Consider the following 23,273-nt stretch of genomic DNA (forward strand, 5'->3'; position numbering starts at 1 on the left):
CTATAGTACCATGTGTGAGAGGACACTTACTCTTTAGCTCACATCAATTAGAAAGTGATGTAAGGGAAGGGGGATTTGAGGGGGGCTAGAGTGAGACTGAGAAGAGTGGGAAGAAGAAGAGGAAGGAGATGAAGAGTCTATGAGCTCTTCCCTTCCCTTTTAACACACATCATGGCTCCTAACACATTTAAGTGTGGTTGTGCATGTCTTCATCATTTTCACATAGATATTCTTCCACATGAAGTTTAGAAATGTTTTGCCAGGTTCCTCATTCAAAAACATCATTTGGAATTTGATTAGGGTTGCATTATATTTATAAAAATAATTTGGGGAGAATTGACATCTTTACTGAGTTGAATCTGCCCATCCAATTGTGTAAGATAGGCCTACATGCCTTCTGGTCTTGTTCTGTGTCCCTTAACTCTGTTGATACTATTTTTTATAAAAGCCTTCCATTTTTTACTCTCTTGCTAAGATGACTCCTGTGTGTTTGGCATGTTTTGATTCTCTTGTTTCTTTTCTTTTTCCTGTTTGGACTCCTTTTTCTCCAGGTATATCAAGTTCTCAACTCAGTAAAGATGTCAATTCTCCCCAAATTATTTTTATAAATATAATGCAATCCCAATCAAATTCCAAACAATGATTTTGAATGAGGAACCTGGCAAAACATTTCTAAACTTCACGTGGAAGAATATCTACATGCAAATAATGAAGACACACAGCCCCACACTTATATGTATTAGGAGCCATGATGTGAGTTAAAAGGGAAGGGAAGAGCTCATAGACTCTTCATCTCCCTCCTCTTCCTCTTCTCACTCATCTCAGCCTCACTCTAGTCCCCCTCAAGTGAGGAACTTGGCAAAACATTTATAAACTTCATGTGGGAGAATATCTATGTGAAAATAATGAAGTGTGAGCCTGGTACTGGTACTGTGAGCCTGGAACTGAGAGTTTGGTATACCTGGAGAAAAGGATCTCTTCCATGACATCCTGCTCATGCTGTTCCTCTGTGCAGAAAGCCTCTCCTGCATTTCTTGAGGGATGTTAGTGCAGTTATTACTCCTGCTCAGCTGTCCTCCCTGGCAAGTCTGGCTCTCCAGGGGACTTCCGCAGCAGCCTCCTAACTGGTCGCCCAGTGCTTCCTCTCACCTGCCTTCCATCCCCAGCGTAGCCATTGGGGGAGTGATCTCTAAAACATAAAGCAGATGATGCCTCTTCCCTACCTAAGACATCTAATGGCCTCTGTTACCGATTCAAGAATCCAAACATATTTCAAAACTCACAGAGCTCCCTGTGATCAGGTTCCTGCTTACCTCTGCGACCCCATTTCCTGAACTTGTCCTTGCCATTGAAAGACTTCAGCCACACTGGCTTTCTTTTGGCTCCTCAGCATTCCAAGCCGGTCCTGCCTCTGGCTGTTGGCTTTTCCTAGGACACTCCTGCTCCAGATGCTTCCATGACTAGCTCCTTCTTGTCATGTGGACACTGACTGCATTTTTAATTTAATTTCGATTTTGAGAGGGCTTTCCTGAACCTCAATATAAATGGCACTCTTCATACATCTAGTCACCACCCATCATCTACTTTTTAATAGGCTTTATAGTGTCTGGTGTTTTTTCATTTGCTCGTCTATTATCTATTTCCCTCTCCCCCACCTCCCAGCACATACTAGAATGTCAATGAGAGACTTTGTCTTGATGGCTGCGATTTCCCCAGCCCTACGTAAGCACTAAATAAATGTGTGATGCATCCCTGGATGGTCTCAGTGAACTAGGTGCTGTATCAAATACAGAATGCGGAAAACAGTCCTTATCTTCAGAAAGCCTGCAGAGATACTATGAAAATGACCTGCTCAGTTTTAGGAGATCATTTTGGGGTGTGTGTGTGTGTGTGTCTGTTTGAGAAGGGCTCTATGGAGGTGACCCCATTAGAAATTAACTTTTAAGAATATATTTTAACCATTAGGGGTACCTCTTAAGAATAGGTTGTTAGTGATATATTTTAATTTTATTTTGCAATGTCTTTTGAAGACTTTGCTCTTGGTGAACTAGGCACTTTAGAAAGATACCTAGATGAATTATCTCCATCCTTAAAGGAAAATGCTTTTAGTGAGATAAAGAGACTTATAAAAACATAACAAGGCAATGGATTGGAACAGTGCCAGAGAGGATGCTCCTATGTGGACCAGTTTTGGAGCACTGGAGTTAGGGCTCTACTTGTCCCAGCATTGTGGTGAACAGTCTTTGCTTTTTCATATAAAACCATGGCCAGGCACAGTGGCTCATACCTGTAATCCCACCACTTTGGGAGGCCAAGGTGGGTGGATTGTTTGAGCTCAGGAGTTTGAGACCAGCCTGGGAAACCTGGCAAAACCCCATCTCTACAAAAAATTAGCTGGGTGCATTAACTGTAGTCCCAGCTACTTGGGAGGCTGAAGTGGGAGGATCACCTAAGCCTGAGGAGGTCAAAGCTGCAGTGAGCCGTGATTGTGCCACTGCACTCCAGCCTAGGAAGTAATAGAATGAGACCTCATTCCTCCCCGAAAAAAGAACATAATAGACCATTACGAGCCTATCACACTTTAATTTATTTAACCTCATTTTGGGTGAAATTAACATTTTCCATGTGAAAGAGGAATTTTCTTCTAACTTCAGAAGCAAATCTAGAGAATGCGTGAGCCTTTCAAACGTAAGTTCTGTGGTATGCTCTAAAAACAAATATGGTGTGAATGAGACTCAAAAGCTTTCCACCCACATGGTGGTGGGCCACCCTGACTTGTCCCACCTCTAGTAGCTGAGACAAAAGGAGACCTGTAGCCCGGCCCACTACATGCATGCTGTCTCTCACATGTCAGGTGACATTTCTGTGCAGAGTAGCACCAGGGTGTGGCAGGGTCAGGCCTATCTCCCTTCAGACCCTACACTATTTACCAGGCTTCCATGTAAATTAAATTTATAAAGAACACTGAATCTCCTCTGAAATACAAAGACCCTCTGCTGAATGAGTGTGGAGATCCCAGAGCCAAGATGTGGAGGATGAGGAGTCAAAGACACACGGAGAGAAACTCTTCTAGGTGGCAGGGAGGGTGTGTTAGCTCAGAACATCATCCATGGGTGAGGTCTTTCAGAAGCCTAGTTAATGTCAGTTTCACAAACAAATAAATGAGCCACAATTTGAATAGGAACGACAGAAATGATTTTTGCTTTCCTAGGAGAGAGAATGAGGGTATAATACTGGGCTCATTGAAGACCGTATAACCTCCTGGGGCTCTGGATATCCATGGGGTACACCTTCTGATCCTGGCCCACAGTAGCACTTCTTGAGTTCATTTCAAGACCGTGGCCATGAAGGCCTGATAGGAAGGCCTGCTGTGTTGCCATCACAAAGGGAAGAAAGTGGTCATGCTTTGGCCTTTCTGGTCCACAATTTCCCATTCTGGGGTTCTGTGAATCTAAAATGCAGCTCCAGGCTCTGTGGGTTTAGTCCTCCCTTTTCTCTTCAGCATCCCCTGAAGCTTGTCTGCTGAAGGCTGGAGAGCTGTTTCCCCACATGGGTCTTCAGGGGTGTGGGCAGGGTCTGGGGCCTCTTGTTTCCACCCATTTTTTCTCCCTGCTCCTGGACTTTCATACTTCTCATTACTATTCTGTCAGGCTGCAGCTAAGTTAGGAGTTCACAGGAAGGGGAGGTCTATGGGAAGGCCTCAGTTAGTAGCAGTCTGTACCTTGTCACTGCAGGCCAAGACTTTAGGCATAATTTTCCACTAGACTGTGTTTATTCTTTTAAAAACCTACCTCGAAAGTTGTCACCAGAAAAAAATCACTCTAATGCAATCATGTTAAACAGATGAATAATATGCTTTTTCTAAGTACTGCTTTTTAGTAAATCACTCTAATGAAATGAGTTTCTAAGTCAATGTTTCAGCCATGGCCATCTTTATTTAGCCTTTCTCTTTACTCATTGGACTCAGAGCCAGCCTTGACAATGTGCTGATGGCAACCTAGAACATAAGCAGAGGAGTATACAGGACGAGAACTTGATGGTCTCGGAAAATGGACAACATGACTCAGGCAGGTCTGGAGAGAACAACTCAGTGGTACAACAGCAGGTGTTAAGGTGTGGATCAAATCCCCCCAGTCAAGCTAGCTTTTGATATTCACTCAAGAATCTATCCAAGGATGGCTGATGAATGTGGTTAAATTTGGGGGGATAAAGAGGAAAGACATAGGGTCCAGAAAGGGATGAACAAGTATGACGTGGGGTCTTATGGCCCCAGTCAATGGATTGGGTTGAGGATGTAGCTTCTTGCCCCAGAACAGGAGTCCTCAACAGGTGAAGCAAATAGAATTAAGGCTTCTTCCCCCTAAGGTTAAGGTCTTAGGCAAATACCCAATCCCAAGGTGAAGCCAACACAGTAGGCAGATTCACTATAATTTTAGAGCTACTCAAACTCCAGTATCTTGCTCACTAAACTTGAGACCCAGATAATTTTTGACTATGAAGAAGACCTGGAGGTGATACCGCAGACCAAATACATGGGTCTTGGTTACAGTATTCAGAGTCTAAAAGAGTAGGTAGGTCAAGTTTAGGTCCACTAGACAAGAAACTACTGCTTCCTGCCATTCAAGAATAGGTGGGCTAGAGCCTGTATCTAGAGACCATTAAAGATCCAGTTGTAAGGACCTAGCGCAGAGGAAGCCACGTAGGGGCTGACACCGCCTTGGCTCATATTCATACTAAGACTCACTTTTGAGCTGCACTTTGTCAACTTTTTATTGCATATCTACTTTGGTCCACATATCCAAATGATTCTTTAATTCCCTTAGTTACCATAACATCCTCATGAAGATAGCCTATGATTTCAATCTTAGAGATAAGAAGACAGATACTATTAATTTATATAAAATAAATTGTTACATTAATTATTATTGGAATTATAATTATTATAATACAAACACAAATCTTTATGTTTCCATAGGAGAAAGCTATATTAGTTTCCTCCTGCTATTGTGACAAATTACCACAAATGTAGTGGCTTAAAACAATATATATTTATTGTCTTATAGTTCCAGACATTAGAAGTCTGAAATCAAGTTGTCTGCAGGGATAGCTCCTTCAGGTGACTTCAGGGTAGAATTCATTGCCTGGCCTTTTGCAGCTCTTAGAGGCCACCTGCATTCCTTGGCTTGTGGCCCCTTCCTTACATCACTCCAACCTCTTGCTTCCATTGTCACAGCTCCTACTACTGACTTTTAACCCCCAGTCTTCCTCTGATAAGGACCTTGTGATTAGACTGAGTCAACCTTGATAATCCCCCCATCTCAAGGTCTTTAGCTTAATCACATCTGTAAAGTCCCTTTTTCCATGTGAGGTGACATCTTCACAGGTTCTGGGGATTGGGAAATAAACATTTTTTTAAAGCAGAGTGGGATTATTCTGCCTACCACCAGAGAGAACGAAGGGAAGTGCTTTCAGCTGGGGAGTTGAAGGTGGCCAGACAGAAGGAAGAATCTTAACTTTCTCTGAGGCTGGTGTGGAGCAGGAATAGGAGCCCTCTGGCATGCAGGAACTTTAGTGAAGGATGGCTATAGGAGACTGGTCCTCAGCAGGGAAGGACCACTGGCAGGGGGATCTTTGAGCTGCCCAGCAACAGAGACCAAGACATTTGGCAGGACCCACTGTCAACAGCAGCATCTTGTAGCTAAAGAAATAGCCAGAAAGGTGATGACTATCCTGCAGACATGTGGGCCTACTCCCCTGGCTTTCTGAGGACATATAAGCCAGGATTTTTGTGTATAAAGTAAAAGAGTAGGGGAAGGGATCCCCCAAATGACTAAAATAGAATATCTAGTCAGGTTGACCCGTGGGGCTGAAACAAGATTCAATATCGTTTTGAGAGTTTTTTTTTTTTTTTAAAGAATGTGACATTGGACCTTTCTATTGTCATTTAAAAGCGATGCCTCTTGCAGTTACAAACTTTTCACCATGGCCGTTGAAGGTGGAAGGGCAAGTAAGGGCACAGAACAGAGTTTTCTGACAATATTCTCGAAGCAGTCTTTATACCGGGATTAGCAATGAAGGGCCCCCTCACTTCCAAATGCTCCTCACTTGGAGGCTAAACCTAAGCCAGACTACCTGCTCGTGAGTCAGGCTCCTTAAATGGCAGATATTATCAGAATAAAAATAACCATATTAATAAGTTTATCCATCGGGGGGATGAAAAGGTGGTAGGGTATTCCCAAAAGGAAAATTAATTTCTTTTTATAATCTGCTGTAGTTTATTTCACATATTCATGACCCGCCCAGTATGTTTTTTCTTTATGATGAGCCATAAAAATGACAAAATACATTAGCCAAGTTCTTCGTTTCTGCTAAAATGACCATATTCAAAAATAATAACAGAGACTTGTATCAGCGATGCAAAAGATGCATGAAGTAATTGGGGCTTAATTTGTACACAAACTGTCAAGGCAGTTTTCCTCACGGCCTGCATCTTCTGAATTCATTAGTCTCTAATTACGGCCAGTGGGGACCAGCAGTTAGAAGGTTAAAGAGGTTCTGACAGGCCTAATCATTGCTCAGGAAGCTGAAAATGTATGCAAAGTCTCGGCAGATGGGGTGAGAGCGGCTTCTGCCAAGTGATAACTGTTATTCCTTTGCACCTCCAAAGCTGTCATCCTAATAGGCACATTTTAAATTTATTAATGCTCTAGTTACAATGCATACACAGTCTCTAATGGTATGGCATTCTGAGTATATAAACTGAGCAATTAACACATATTACCTGGTAATGGTAAAATTATTTGTTGCCTGTTTGACTTTTTTGGGGGAGGGGCTGTCTCCTCTTCCAGTAAGAATTGTCCCAGGGAAAGCTTCCCTTTGTTAAAATATAATCAGAGCTCCCTTGGAGATAAATTTCTTTCTTTACTTGGATACAGCAAACCAATCTGAATGTCTTGGTTCGTGCTTTCCCCAGCCTGCCTCGTCAATCCCCAGTTTCTGACCTCTCGTGCTAGAATCTGATAGTTAAAAACAATTCTGGTAAGATGCTTGGTCGGACTTTTGGGAAGAGGTGGAGCACTCCAGGCTTTGATGATATGACCCTCTAAAGTGAGAAGAAACCCAGGCTCATATTTCTCATCACTGATTTCTTACTAACACATAAAAGTAAAGCTATGTATGTACTTTCTGACTGACAATTCCACAGTCATCAATATCTTATCCTTCTTTCGTGGCCTCCCTGACTTTAATCCTGATTGCTTTAACACTAACTAATCACCAGCAAGAGGTGCTTTTTTTTTTTTTTGAAACAAACGAGGTCTCTTGTCTTTCCTGTGACTGTACCCATGACATGGGAAGGGCCTTTAATTAAATGCAGCACTTAATGCAACAATTGTTTGCATGTAGGAGGCTATAGAAATGGAGACAGCTGGAATGGATAGTCCCTAAATTGTAGGCTTCGTCGGGACTACAAGATTCATAAGCGGTCCTAATAGCATGATAAGGTGTTAATCTCAGCAACAGAGCAATTATCTGCCCAGTGACTGACTGCCACTCTCTGCACCCACTAGCCCGTTGCAGCTAATTGATTTACACTGTATAAAAGTAATATAACAACAACAAATGTCTCGGAGACTTTATGTTAATTAAAAACTGTGATTACATTTCCCTACTAGGTAATCTGTTTGAAATTTTTATACCACATAGGAAAGATATCAAACTACTAGGTAATATGTTTTCTTTGCCAAGTACCAAATAACCCATCCACTGTGGTTCCTTCAGTAGCTGCAAGAATAACCCTGGTTGATTAACAAATATGAGCTCTGTGACTTCGGGCAAGTGTCTTCATCTCTCTGAGCTTCAGTTTTACTATCCCAGTGTGAGGGGTTGGGCCAGACAACTTCTCTAAGATCTTTTTCAGTTCTAAAAGTCGAAAATTTTATGAATTCCAATGCCATGTAGCCAGGAAAGGATTATACAACTGAGACGCAGCCCAGCTAGTTAGGAACAAGTCAGGCCTTTCATCTTCCATGTCTCATTCTCAACTTGGAAGTTCAATCCAGTTTCTGATTATTCTGCTTATTTATAACTTGTTTTTAAAACATGTGCACAGTGGACTTTTCCGGCCCCCTTGCTGTATTCTTGCTATATGAGATATCCATTCATTTCCAGAGATTTAAAAAAACTGTTTTCAGCATTGCTTTAATGGGAAATCCAGTGAAGAGAGTCTAGACATGCCCTGCGGTGGGTGTCAGCTTACTGGGTGTGATGTGGCACTGTGGGGAGAAGGGACATCTTTGGGTTGCATGAACTGTGAGTATGCGGGGTCTGCTCAGTGGCCTCACCTATGCATGTGAGTGTGGACCCCACTCTATGTCACTCTAGTCAGCTCTGGCCTCATCTGGCTTTCAGTTCCCTGTCTATAGAGTAAAAGTGCCAGGCTGAATGCTCTCTAAAGTCTGTTTCATCAACAGCGTTTGATGACTCTGATCCATTCTGACAAAAAGGAATTTCCTCAAAATTAGAGCTTTTCAAGCCAAATGGTATTTAGAAGAAATAGCAGGTAGAGAGAGAAAAAAGAGGCCTGAAAACCCTTTATAAGGAGAAAAGTTTGCATGGAAACCATCATTTTGTGGATGGCAGGTCATGGTGGGAGGCACAATTTATACTCCAGTAAAAATAAAAATATTAAGATTATTAGCTGAAGTTAAAAAAGAATGACCTGGGACTCTAGCATCCATGTAGAAAGCTGGGGGCTGCATTCCCTCCTTCAGGTGTCTCATCCGACTAGTCTAAGCCCTGCTAGAAGTGGTGCTGTAGCTGGCTCATCCCTGATGGTGAAGGAGAGTGATCACCGACCCTCCCTTGGAAATGCTCCCATCATGTTAAGGTTATCCATTTTCTAGATGGTGATTCTTGAAGAATGCATCACCTACATCAGAAATCCTGAAAAGCTTGTTATATAAAAAGTAAGCATAGGAGCCAACTTTTTTTTTTTTGAAGTTGATCTTTATGCCCAACTGAAGTTGGAAAATCACAGTTCTAGAAAGCAGAGGGCCAGGCTGCCTAATGTTCTTCCCTCCAAGAACAGTGCTCTTCATTTTCCACTCTATGTGGCTGACTCACAGCCCTCTATGGCGAGGGTGGAGTGCCTAGCATGGAGGTTCCTCCTGTGGGACCTGCCCAGGAGCAAGGCCACAGCCGTGAGCTAGAAGTTAAGGTTGTTGCAGGCAAGCCCAGCTCTGGCCAGAGACCCCATCCTTCCAGCACGAAATGGAACCAGGCTTATTGGAGTCTGGTGGGCCTTCTTGGTCTGAGCCATTTTTACCCAGAGCCTTAGCTGTGAAGCTTCAGCAGGCTTCGACTGTGGAGGTTCAATAACATGTGGGAGTCTAAGAAAAACTATGCCCGGCTCTCTGCATTCAGGCTTACTCTACTTTGCCCACATCCATCCAGTCACACATATGCAAAAGGCCCCTAGTCATTGCAGTTCCTTGGAACTGTGATAACCTCAGAGTTACTCAAGCCCAGTGTTAATCTTAGGAGAGAAGAAAATTAAAAGACTCTGCGGAGTGGAAATCCATTAGTATAATTTCCAGACTCAGTTTGGGAGAATGACTACTAGAAGCAGCATAGTGTAGCAATGTGATGGGACCTGAACCCAGTCTGCCTCAAAATCCTGTCGTGAAATCTTGGCTCTGTTTCCTGTCCATGGATCCAAGGGTAAGATGCTTAACTTTTCTATGCCTTTGTTTCCTTATTATAGGTAGAGAATAATAGTACTTCCCCCCCCTTCCCAGGGTTGTTCTGAGGATTAAAAGAGTTCATAAATGTACAGTTCTTAGATCTGTACTCAGCAGACAGCAAGAACTCATTAATTGTCAGCCATGGCTACTTCTGGATAATCTGTGAGCAGGCCCTGACCTTAGAAGGGGCCCACACTTGGTTTAATGCCCTGCTTTTGCCATCTTAAAATTCTTAGTATTAATAATGTGTAAACAAAAAATCCCACATTTCCATTTTGCACTGGACCCCACAAATTATATAGCTGGTTCTGTCTACAAGGTTGTTGTAGGTAAAAACCTCAAGTCTATATAGTATTGAAACTAAAATGACCAACCTGAGCATTATCTTATGGAGAAAGACTAGATTTTTCTCTAAAAAAAATGTGGGCTAAGGTAAATATCCTATGCACATTTGCAGGGCACCAGTGATTACTTGTTTATAGTGATATAGTTTAGTGATAATAATATTGTATATTTTCATTTGTGCTTCAAAAGTTTAGCATTACCTGGACATCTGTACTTGTCAACATTGAAATGAACAGAGTAGTCAGTCTTAAACTTAAAAAAATTCTATTATGATTCTAAATTTCCTGCATTAGTTTCTAGATTTTTAAAATATAGATTTGTCATTTTTTTCTCCTAAAGATGGAGACAATATAATATTAGTTTTCTGCATTCCCTAAAGTTCCCACCATAGTCCTTGGCAATTAGTCATTACTTAGTAAATCATTTTGAAGATGACCAATAAGACGATCATCTGTCATTGATCTAATGAGTGATGGTGGATATATCTGGGTAATAATGAAATTAATATACAATTAGCCCCTTCCCGAAGTACACATTTTGATTGTTTTCAGTTCACGGGCTTTAATTAAAATTTAAAAACTAGGTTATGTGGGAGACTTTACTGCTTATTTTGTGGGAATTCCTAGCAATCATTCCATGATGAGCAAAGGATTTTTTCTCAATAATATCGCACTATAGGCCTTTATTAAATTCCAGAATGTTAGAACTACATAGGACCTTAGAAATCATTTTCTCAGTGCCTGATTTTGCAGATGAGGAGACTGATACCCACAAAGGTTGTGATTTCTGAAAATCTCGAAGTTCACTGGTGCTTGGCAAGGGGTTCACCAACTTCCTAGGTTGTTAAACAGGGGATGATCCATGTGGAGGGGCAGTCTGGGGCATAGATTAGTCACTCTAACCTGGGCAACCCATCAAAAATGAGCTGGCCACCACTGGCTGGCATTAACCACCTTGTAGGATTGCAAAAAGAAAACCTCAGTCACAACTCAGTATCCCTCTAGCACCGGGTTCTTCCTGGGTCAGTAGCTTGAGATTTCTGAAGCTAATATTTTCTCCCTCGCTGCTCCCTCCCTCTTCCCTTATATTCCACTTTCTCTGGAAAAACTGCACTGCAAGTATGCCTTTAAATCTTTCTGTATCCAGGTTTAGACAAGCAGCTTTTGCAAATAAAGTTTGAGTATTGGCAGTCTTTGTTTCTAGTGGTGTGGAAAGTGAGTCCTGTCTAGCTGTGAGGAGGGGACCCTGGTGGTATTCCTGAAAGCATTTGGTGCATCCAAGAGCAAGGTGGGGTAGATGTGAAGCATATTAATTGATGCTTCAGAGCCTTAACTATAAGTCAGGGGTCTTGCTTCTCCAGATGCCCTGTAACTCCTTTTGGAATTGGTTCCATTTATCTTTTTGCTTGCTCTCTTACTTGGAGAGACATCCCTCCCTCTCTCCCACTCTTTCTTCTCTGGCCTAGCACTGCCAGGGAGGGGGCAGAAGCCTGCTGGGAGCAATGCCCTTGTGCCTTGTCAGCTATCCCTGTGTGAGAAGCAGCAGCCTTTAGGCAGCCCGTTGGTCCCACTGCCAGGATTGCAGGAGGTGGGCATCAATGCATGTATTAGTTCATTTTCATACTGCTGATAAAAACATACCCAACACTGGGTAATTTATACAGGAAAAAGGGGTTTAATGGACTTGCAGTTCCGTGTGGCTGGGGAGGCCTCACAATCATGGCAGAAGGCAAGAAAGAGAAAGTCATGTCTTATATGGATGGCAGCAGACAAAGAGAGAGCTTGTGCAGGGAAACTCCCCCTTGTAGGACCATCAGATCTCATGAGACTTATTCACTATCACGAGAACAGCATGGGACAAGACCTGCCCCCATGATTCAATTACCTCCAACCAGGTCCCTCCCACAACATGTGGGAATTCAAGACGAGATTTGGGTGGGGACATAGCCAAACCATATCAATGCATGAGCCTGAGGGTTCCTTGTCCTTAGCAGTGCAGGTGATGCGATTTTTTTCAGAAAGGCTTTTGCTTTAGGTGCTACCTCTCAGGTGAGGGGGTTGAGAACTGGGGGCACCAGGACTCCTGTTTACCAGATGGAGCTAAGCTAACAAGGGAGGATGAGGGAGAGGAAATTGCTACATGGATTCTGGCTGTTCACTTGAAGATGTGAGGCAAACGTGTGCTTCAACTGGGCTGGGAAACAGGGCCAGCTCTGAGTGACATGGAGCACCCTTAGAGGGTAAATGAGGGAAAAGGGCCCTATTGTGTCACTGTCTTGGTCATACTTTGGGTGGAAGCACATCACCTTTGTGGATATGGGGACCTAGGGTCTTTCTCCCTGTAACATAGGAGGCCCTTAATGTTCATTGCCCTTGTCTTTATGGGATTTTCAGAGCTTTGAGCAATCTGGACAAGGGGGACAGTAGGAGACTGGGACTTTCTATGGATAGCATCGCTAGAGACCTTATCCTAAACTGAAAACCTCAGAAATATTTGCCCTGTTCTCTTACTGGCTGTGTAAACTTTGGAAAGTTACTTAGTCCCTTTTGTGCCTCAGTTTCCTCATCTGATTGTGGAGATCAAATCTGCACCTGCTCTATAGGATTCTTAAGCCATCCTAATGAGATAATATATGTAAAAAGTTTAGAACAGTGCTTGGTTCAACGCAAGATCTTATTGAAAGTTTGCTATTATTTTTATCATTATTGGTGTGATGTGGTGTGGGGTGTGTGTGTGTGTGTCTGTGTGTGTCTGTGTGTGTCTGTGATAGCCAACACCAAGGATGTCATGGTCACTGCATGAAGAATAAAAACTTGAATGTTTTGGCTGGAGAAAATGGAAACGGCGAAGTGACCTCCTTGGGATCCTCCATTCTGTTGGGAAGAGGAGGTAGTGTTTACCATATATAAGGAAGTATTCTAAAAACTACAAACTCACATTGCAGTACAATCCTAATCCCACATCATTATTAGACTGCTAGCTCAAAGTTCCTCTGGCTCAAGGTTTTCAAGCATCAAGTCTGTATTGAGCTCTCACAGGATACCGAGCTGGGGGCCTGGCACACTCATTCATCAATTCATTCATTCACTTAAACACTTTTTGAGCATCTATCATGTGCCAGGCACTAGGAAAGGGCACTGACGGAGACAATAATATTTGCCCTCACAGAACTTAGGCTCTAGTTGGTAGGTAGATAATAAACATATAAACAAGTCATTCTATCATATACTATCATGTGATCGGCATATTAAAGAAGGTAGGATGAAGGGATAAGTATTACTGATAATGGGATGGTCTATGAAAGCTTTTCCAGAGGAGGTGATACTGAACACCCTTGAATGAGTGGAGTGAGAGTGTCAGAGGCAGAGGAAGTAGGAAGTAGCAAGGCTTTAATTTATAGCTGGGTGAAGCAGGCAAATGAGATGAAGATTAGAGACATGGGCAGGGCCTGGGAAATAGGCAGGGTAAGGAGTTTAGATTTTATTCTAAGCATTATTGGAAGACATTGGAGTATTTGGGCTGGACAGAATGGCACAATATGATGTATGCTTCAGAGTGATCACTCTGGCTGCTGTAAAGATAGTAGATTATAGAAGGTCCAAGGGTAGAGGCAGAATCAGAAACCAGTTAGGATGTCATTACACTAATCTAGGAAACAACCCCAGGAAACTTGGCCTAGGATGATAAGAGCAAAGACATGAGAAGTGAGGTTAGAGCTAAAAGAACTTACTTCTGTAACATGTGGGAGAAAGAGAAGAAGCCAGGATGACTATTAGGTTCTCGATCTGAGCAACCAGAGGAGTGGGGTTGTGCTTAACTGAAATGGGGAAGATTGGGAGAGGAACAAACTTGGCAGGGAAGTCTAGAGTCCTACTCTGAACTGCTTTGGTTGATCTGGACATACCAATTAGACGTCTGAGTGGCGGTGTCTAAGTAGGCAGCTGGGTAAGAGTCTGAAGTTCAAAGAGAAGTCAGGGGACAGAGATGAAGATTTGGGAGTTATCCTATATAGCATTAGGTAGGACCATTGAACTGGTCTTTTTTTTTTTACAGGTGAAAAAGATTGATCATCAGATGTTTCTTATGTATCAACCTGATATTTAAATCCATGAAGGAGAGAGATGACAAAGGCAGGTGGAATAGATAGAGAAGAGATTCAAGGTCTGAGCTCTACATTACTCAAACTGTTAGAGATTAGGAAGAAGAGGAAGACCTGGCAAAAGAATGTCCTGGGATGTAGAAAGAAAACCAGAAGCTTGTGTTCTCTGGAAACCAAATGAAGAAAGGGCTTCCAGAAGGACAGACAGAGTGTAGTGTGTCAAAGGCTCCTGAGCAATCAGAGGAGAGCCAAAGGGGCTCACAGGACTTTGGTATCTGGATCACCCAGTGACACTTCCTGATCATGAGAAACTGTCAGACCAACAGGGGCACTTTCTGAAACCAGCAGTTCTTCAGTGCCCAAATGCAACCTTGATGGTTTGATTTTGGAGGATGGCAATTCATTAACAGCACTCCCCAGTGATAAATATGAAAACCAATAAAACCCCCCACCGAAGGCAATCTCTCCCAGCTGCTCCCTTTGAGTAAAGTGAGTAACCTCCATTTCTGCCAACTCCTGTCTTGTCTGAAGCCACATTTCCCCAGCAATGTCACATATGCATTTCTTGATCCTGGTCATTTCTCCTCTTGGGTGATGAATCATAAAGAAAATGAGATCTGTGTGCCCTGGTGACTATGGATGCAAGAGTCTGCTGCCCTGGAGGGAACAGCTGGAAAAGTAGATGGTGAAGGCGGGTTGGGGGGAAACAGTGGAGAAGGCATCTTTGCAGGGGATCAAGGTGACAAGAGTGATTAGTTACATTGTTTTGGCATGTGAGAACAGGGGGGTACAAAAATGGATACAGGAAGAGGGAGAGAAAGTAAGGACCAAAACATGAAGCCAGTCATGAATGTTTTTACATAAAAAGCAGCAGATTTATGGCAAATATGTGATGTTTCCACATTTTCTGCCCCCAGTTAGCAGGGGCAGCGCAAAGAGCATTACTGTGGAGCTGAGCTTTGGGTAAAAGATTAACAGCCAGTCCTTTCTCTCCAGTGTCTGCTTCCTTCTGGGCTTGCCCTGGGGGAAAAGGAGGGCTGGCATGGATGTGCCTGCAGCCCTCACCCTGGAGGTTCTTCCACGCCACTCTGTTCATTCATTGCTTAGTCATTCCTCAGGCATGGATTGAGCCCACTGTGGGCCCAGCACCGACCTGGCATAGGATGGACATAGAGATGGAAAAGGCACAGGGAGCAGGTGACAGAGACAAATCAAGGTCATGGAGAATAGCAGAGTAAGATAGAAGATGAAGGCAGGAGATGGGGTTCTAGAGAAAGCGAGAGCAGGACTGACCCGTGTCTGCCTCACCTGTTATTGCTGTAGCCTCTTCTCCTTGGAGTATCCCTCCTGCTCTTGCATCACCTTAGGAACTTGGATCAGAGAGGAAAGTTACGGCCTGGATATGTTGTAGTAGGAGGGGACAAACACGTTTGGAGACAGAAATGCTTGGGGAGCGGGTGTTTCTGGGGGATGAGACTTTCCAGGTCTCTCAATTCACACCATGTAGGTAGTTCACTGCACAGCTTAAATAAGAGACAACTCTCCGGAGTGGTTGGCTCTCATCCAAAAAATGTGTTTTGGGCCTCAGATTTCCAATGGAAGGGCTGAAGCGTGACTGGCCTGATGTCAACTACTGAAGTCCACCTGCCCCTGCCCTATCAGGTGTGGAAATGCTGGGGTTCCTCTCTCAGAACCTACTTCCTGAGATGTCAAAATATACCCAAGAGTATTTCTGGGCCTTCTCCAATCCGAAACTGTTTAGTTTTTGTGTGTATGTGCCTACTTGGCCACACTGAAAGACAGAGGTGGCCTGGGTGAAATGCAGGTTTCTAGAGGCTCTCTGACAAAGCTGAGGCCACCAGCCCCAGGCCAGCCTGTGGGTAGTCCTGGCTGACAGTCACTTCATACCTCACCCGGGCTTTTTGCCAAATTCAAATTGTGTGTATATGTGGAGTGCTGGGTTCCCACCACTGACAGTCTGTAAGTCATTCACTTAGCTCAATTTGTCTTACTTTCTTCTGAAATTTCTTCCTTCTTGTTCTTTTTCTCAGGAGAAACCAGGAGAAGCAGTCCTAGGGCAGTCTCCGGGCCAGCTTTCCCTAATAAGAAGGCAGAGCTCCTCTTCACCCAGACTTCAGACCTATAGAGGCAGCCTGGGGTCCTGGGATGCCCTTGCACTCAGAGATGTCCCCAGAGTCCTAGGGAGTTGGAGGATAACTAGGAGGAAGCTGTTCGTGGCTGGTGATGGGGTCTATACATTCTTGTCCATCTCAGTGCTGTCTGGTATTGAATTTTTGTGCAGATCACATTAACTTAAAGCCAGTTCTCAAGAAGCTCCCCCTGCACCCGGCATATCCACCAGTTGCTCCCCTTTCCTGCCATTAATCAGGGTCTGCTAATCAGAGAACAAATTCCTATTTGTCCAAACAGTTGCCAACACCCCCACCCCAAGGTAGTTAAATGAGGATAAATGAGTCATTCTTATTAAAAAATGACTTAAATTTATCAAATTCTATTTATGTTTCTTTTACATCCCAATTTTCTATAGATTTAGTGACTCCAAATGATAAGGTCTCAAGCTCATAATAATTTATCCCTTGGGTAACACACAAGGCTTGGTGGTATTTCAGTAATATTCATGACAACAGCAGCTGTCGTGCTAATAAGGACTGATGTCACCAAGCACTTTCTATGTGCCAAGCATGGTGCACAACACTTTACATGCATTATATCATTTAATTTTCACAAAACCTCACAGAGGTAAATATTATTATCTTCCTCTGCATGTAAGGAAATGAATGTTCAGAAAGATTAAGTCAACTCACTGAGGTCCCATCGGTGCTCTTTCATATGCCTCTGTTGCAGTCTCATTGAACTATTGAAATCAGAAAAACCTGGAGACCTTGTTAACCTTCAGATTCCTGGGCCCCATCTTAGATGCAGGGAGTCAGACTTCCTGGGAGTGTGGCCCTGGAATTTTCATTTGTAAACACATTCCCCAAGAGACCTGTATGCACACTAAAGTGGGAGAATTCACAATCTCTGGCTTTTGTGATGTTTTAAACGCACTATATAATTTCAATAGCAAAAGAGTTGGGCTTTGGGAAGGGAGTGTGTGGTGAACCCTGAAAGCTGAATGGACTTCCTTCCTGTGGAGGAGCAGTGGGAAAAACTGGAGGCAGAGAGCTGTGTTTCAGTCCTTGATTGAGCCTATGTGAGTTATTTAATCTCTTTCAGTCTCTACTTTTTTCATTTGTAAACCAGGAAGGATACTTGTATTTTCCAGGTGGTTGTGAGGTGTGAAAGAGATGAGAGTAGAATAAAATTTAAAAAGTTGAAAGCACTCAACAAATGTAGTTGGTATTAATCATGGGTTTCCCTGGGGCCGAGGAAGCCACTGCAGGCCTGTACACAATGCCAGCCACCATGTATGGATACAGAGGAGGCAAAAGGACTAGCGAATACTCCCAGGGACTGGATATCTTGAATATCTGTCCAACTTTCTTGGGAGGGGCCATTTCTTCTGTAACTCAAAGGAATTTATTATTTTTCAGCCAGGGAGGCATGCTTTCTATCTGCTGCTGGTACTCCCAGACCAAGCTGTTTCAGTGGGACCGAGGTGTGACTTCTGCCTTGGTTTCATCCATCTGTGCAGGGAAGAGAAAAATGCCTGCACCTCCACAGTCACACCCTCTGTTGGAACCACCTCCTTAAGCCAGAATTATTGAATGTTCTCTATGTGCCAGAATTATTATTATTTCATTTGATAATCACAACAATGCCATGAAGTCTATACAGACATACCTTGGAAATACAGCGGGTTTGGTTTCAGACCACCGCAATAAAGCTAATATCGCAATAAAACGGGTCACACGAATTTTTTGGATTAGGCTTCGGCTTAAGGGAATGTTGTGGCTGGTTTGATCTTTTATCCAGACCGCTAACACTTTCTCCCTATCAGCAATGAGGCTGTTTTGCTTTCTTATCATTCCTGTGTTCACTGGAGTAGCACTTTTAATTTCCTTCAAGAACTTTTCCTTTGCATTCATAACTTGGCTAACTGTTTGGCGCAAGAGGCCTGCCTAGCTTTTGGCCTATCTAAGCTTTTGACTTGCCTTCCTCACTGAGCTTAATCATCTCTAGCCTTGGATTTAACGTGGAAAGTGTGTGACCCTTCCTTTCACTTGAACACTTGGAAGCTATTGTAGGGTTATTAACTGGCCTAATTCAATATTATTGTGTCTCAGGGAACAGGGAGGCCCAGAGAGAGAGAGACGGGAAAACAGAAAGTCAGTGGGGCAGGCGGAACACACACATTTATTTATTAAGTTTGCTGTCATATGTTGGTGCAGTTCATGCTGCCCCAAAACAATTACAATAACAAGATCAAAGATTCCTGGTCATAGATCGCCATAACAGATATAGTAATCACAAAAAAGTTTGAGATATTGTGAGAATTACGCAGATATTGTGAGAAATATGACCCAGAGACAAGAAGCAAGCACATGCCGTTAGAAAAATGGCACCAACAGACTTGCTTGCTGCAGGGTTACACAAACCTTCAATCTGTAAAAAAAACTGTAATATCTGCAAAACACAGTAAAGAAAAGTGTAATAAAATGCAGTCTGCCTGAACTTCAATTATTCCCATTTTATAGAAGAGGAAATAGATGCAGGGAGTTTGATCTGCCTGAACTAGTAAATGGTAGAACTCTGGGACTAACATTCCTATCCTCTATGCTACATTCGTAGGAAAGAACACTCAGACAGGGTTGGACTGAGAGTGTGTTAAGCTTTGCACTGTTTTGAGCCCTCTGAAGGAGTGTCCGTATTTGAAAGCTGGCCTCCTTCCTTTCACTGGCCCTCCACAGTGTGGCCTAAGTTATTCAATTAGGAAGGGAAATAATTGGCAGTGGAGAATGCCTCTAGCAGTGGTAATTACCTCCAGTGCCTTGTAGGAATAGTCAAGCTACATTTCAGTTTATGCTGTAAAACCTTAATTATAATATAAACAGCTGCCCTTCAGCCCAGTGGGGCAGCCTTCCCCCGCCTTACTTCTCTGGCGTCTGAATGGCCCTGCCTCCTGAATGGTCAGGGAGGTCCAGGGACGGAAGGAGACCTGGGAGGAGGGGAGCCGATGACTATGCGTGTGTTGGGGTTTGGAAGACTAAGCTGGAGGGAGCCACTGCCAGGGTCCCATCTTCAAGTGATGAAGCCAAAGGCAGCATCCCCATTCTTGGTACCACTCACACTGAGTCTCTTGGGGGAGCAGCCTCCAGCCGTTAGCAGTCAGCCCTGTGCCATTAGGCTAGGATAGGGTTTAGCAGGCTATGGTATCATTTCAGGGTAACATCTCTTTCTATTTACTCCCCTATAAGGGAGAACAGAGTCTTCCCTTCTAGATCCAGACTTCCTGGCCATGTAGGAGCCCTGTTGAGTGCCTGGTGCACTCTAGGTAGTATGTGAGGCATGGTTGCAAGGGTTCCCCATTTCAACTTCACAGCACTTGGATACACAGAAAATTAACATCCTCATTTGACTATTGAGGAAAATGAGCCTTTGAAAGTTTAAATGGAGATAAGGCTTGGGAGGCAGGCAGCCCTGTAAGTGACTTAAGTTCAGGAAGGAGAAGGACACTCAATATTTTTGTTCAGAGCACTGGGAAGGAGAGAGAGGGCTCAGTCACCATCGGGCATTTGAGAAGGTCCAGGAACAGGGCGCTGGTGAGCAGAGAGGGGAATAACACCAGAGGGGCTGAAATTGCTGATTGCTGGGTTCACAGATCTACCCACGAGCGGCCCAGGTACCCCATGAGCGGCTGCTCTGTGTCATCTGACAACTGGATTGTAACCTGGGCTGAAAGAATCAGAAGTCAGTGTGATGAGGCAGGAGTCCTCAGATGGTCAGAGCTGACTCTTCAACTCTTAAGGGCAAAATGGAAAATGTGAGCTTGTTGGTGGTCTTCGAAATACAGTGAGTAATCCATGCCCCTGAAGAGCAGGGATAATTATAGGCATGCCCTTGTTTTATTGTGCTTTGCAGATATTGCATGTTTTTACAAATTGAAGATTTATGGCAACTCTGCATACAGCAAATCTATTGATGCCATCTTTTTCCAATATCACATGCTCACTCAGTGTCTCTGTCTCACATTTTGGTAGTTCTCCCAATATTTCACACCTTATTATTATTATTATATCTGTTATGATGATCTGTGGTCAGGGATCTTTGAGGTTACTATTGTAGTTGTTTTGAGGTGCCATGAATTGCACCCATGTAAGACAGCGAACATAATCAATAAATGTTGTGTGTTCTGACTGCTCCACCAACCGACTGTTTCCCTGTCTCTTTCTCTCTCCTCCGGCTCCCTATTCCCTGAGGCACAATCATATTGAAATTAGGCCAAATAATAACCCTACAATGGCTTCTAAACGTTCAAGTAAAAGGAAGAGTCACATCTCTTACTCTAAATCAAAAGCTAGAAATGATTAAGCTTAGTGAGGAAGGCATGTGGAAAGCTGAGATGGGCTAAAAGCTAGGCCTCTTGCACCAGTTACAGAAGTTGTGAATGCAAAGGAAAAGTTCTTGAAGGAAATTAAAAGTGCTACTCCAGTGAACACAGGAATGATAAGAAAGCAAAACAGCCTTTTGCTAATAGGGAGAAAGTTAGAGTGGTCTGGATAAAAGATCAAACCAGCCACAACATTCCCTTAGAGTCAAAGCCTAATCCAGAAAATTGGTGGGACTCACTTTATTATGATATTTGCTTTATTGCAGTGATCTGGAACCAAACCCACTATGTTTCCGAGGTAGATCTATATTGAACTCCTATTTTTAAATTTGTTTTCGATTTCAGTTTATAAGTTCTACATGTTTCATAATGGTCATATGCACTATAGGACATCTTTCTAATCCATACACAAATATATGTTCAGGAATGTTTTACAACTTGGGGTGCATAACTAAAATGTTTGGAGTTCACTGGGATAGAAGCTAATAATTACATTAATTACTAGTTTGTTTTGTTTATTAACTATGCTCAACAGGTAGTGGCTTGTATTAGTCCATTCTCACACTGCATTGAAGAAACTGGGAAAGAGGTTTAATTGACTCACAGTTCCACATGGCTGGGAAGGCCTCAGGAAGCTTACAATCACGGTGGAAGGGGAAGTAAACACATCCTTCTTCACAAGGTGGCAGGAGAAAGAAGTGCCAAGCAAAGGGAAAAAAGCCCCTTATAAAACCATCAGATCTTATGAGAACTCACTCACTATCATGAGAACAGCATGGGGGTCACTGCCCCCATGATTCAATCACCCCCCAATGGCTCCCTCCCATGACACGTGGAGATTATGGGAACTACAATTCAAGATGAGATTTGGGTGGAGACACAGCCAAACCATATCATGGCTCAATGTTAATAACTTGGAGTGATAAGAATTATTACTCTTGGAGAACCTATGAGTTTGCTGTCTCATTCAATCTTGCAGAAACAAGGTAAAGTCGTGTCCACAGCATGGACTCTGAAGCTGGACCCCCTGGATCCAAATCCTTGCTCTGTCATCTGTTAGCCTTGTGACTTGGAATAAATTACTCAGCCTTTCTGTGCCTTCATGTCTTCATCTGGAGAATGAAGCTCACAAATTCTAGGCTACACCGTAAGGTACATATGAGGATTACATGAGTTAATGCATGTAAAGCCCTTATAATAGTGCTTAGTCCCGAATAACTATTCAGTGAATGGTTAGTGACATGGATTTTACTGATAAGAAGATGGAGCTTCAGGGAGGTGAGTGGAGGAACTGGCATTCTGGCTAATTCCAAAGCCTATGTGTTGGGATCCACAATGTAAACCATTCTAAGTCCTTACCAACAACCTGATGGATCCAAGAAACCATATCTGCTTCTCCTTTAATCACCTATGATTCTAACTCTCCTTGCTATGCCCACCATATCCATTTCCCCAGCCAGAACAGAGAAAAGGACATCCACATAGCTCCTTCTCAGTTGGATGATGCCCAGCAAGTTGGCCCTTGCTGCCCACATCCCAAGAGGTTTACTGCTCCCGTTGGTCATTTAGGCTTCGCCCAAGCCCCTCAGGTTGTCCCTGCTCCAAGAAAGAATTCTAGAGCCTCCTGGAGTTGTAGACAGGGAAGGCAGGAGTATTGCAGAGCTGAAGGTGCTGCAAAGGACTCAGGTAGCAAAGGATACATGCCAGCTGGACACACTGGAATTGGAACTCACATCACTGCCTCTGCTGTCTGGTTTTCCTTGACAGTCCTTGAGTACAGCATCCACATGTTCTAATTCTGTATAAAACTGAGGAGCAAGATATCTTTGCTCTAAAGACTTTAAACTCTGTGTGAGTTTTAGCAATTTAATAGGCATCTCAGGTCTCTCTAGTCCCAGCTTCCTGCTCTGAGAGCAGTGGTTGGGTGAGGTTTAGGCTCATACAATCCATGTAAAACTTCAAATTCAGAGACTTCAAGGTGAGAAGTGCTAATCACTATGAGAAGAGTAGGAAACCGTAGTGATCTGGGCATCCTATGCTATGGACTCCCAGAGACGAGCTTGCTGTTGGCAGCCCCCCTCTGCTCCTCTCATAGAGATTAGGTCCCTGCTCCCCCACTTCCAAGGCCATCTATCGCTCTATCTTCCATGAGCACCACAGAACAGATTCTCCACCCTCCTTCTCCTGAAGAACACAGCCTTTGGGAGTTTTCTAAAGGTTTTTAGTGTTAGTAGCAGTGAGAAACTAACAGTAAATAAAATTTCCAGACAAAAACGGAAATTTGCGGTGTTTCAAGACACTTTAAACGATGCATTTGAAACGAGTGGCTTGCATTAGGATGCAAATTAACGTCCTTGAGTGGCTTTTTATATTTTTTATTTCATGTTAACCTGACTACAACTTTCTCATCTTCATGTGTTTCCTAGGAGTTCTTTAATGAAAAGCTGAAGGATGAAATCCGGGGTTGTTCAACATGGAACAGGCTGGGCTGGCTCCATCTCGTCAGTTATCTCTTGGTGGGCAGCAAGACAAGGGAGGGACGATTAAAATAATTGCACTTTAAGACATTTTCAGC

General features: G+C 43.3%; 1 long non-coding RNA gene across 1 annotated transcript in view; it reads left to right on the plus strand.

The window, feature by feature from the left end:
- The window catches only part of LOC109027633 (uncharacterized), a 166,031-nt gene extending 151,349 nt beyond the window's left edge, over positions 1-14,682 (plus strand). Inside the window, exon 6 of the long non-coding RNA XR_008674128.2 lies at positions 14,142-14,682. This is a non-coding gene — a long non-coding RNA (uncharacterized lncRNA). The remainder of the gene's footprint in view (positions 1-14,141) is intronic.
- The last annotated feature ends 8,591 nt before the right edge of the window (positions 14,683-23,273 follow it).

This window comes from Gorilla gorilla, chromosome 1 (genome assembly GCF_029281585.2).
Source record: "Gorilla gorilla gorilla isolate KB3781 chromosome 1, NHGRI_mGorGor1-v2.1_pri, whole genome shotgun sequence".
Lineage (NCBI taxonomy): Eukaryota > Metazoa > Chordata > Mammalia > Primates > Hominidae > Gorilla > Gorilla gorilla.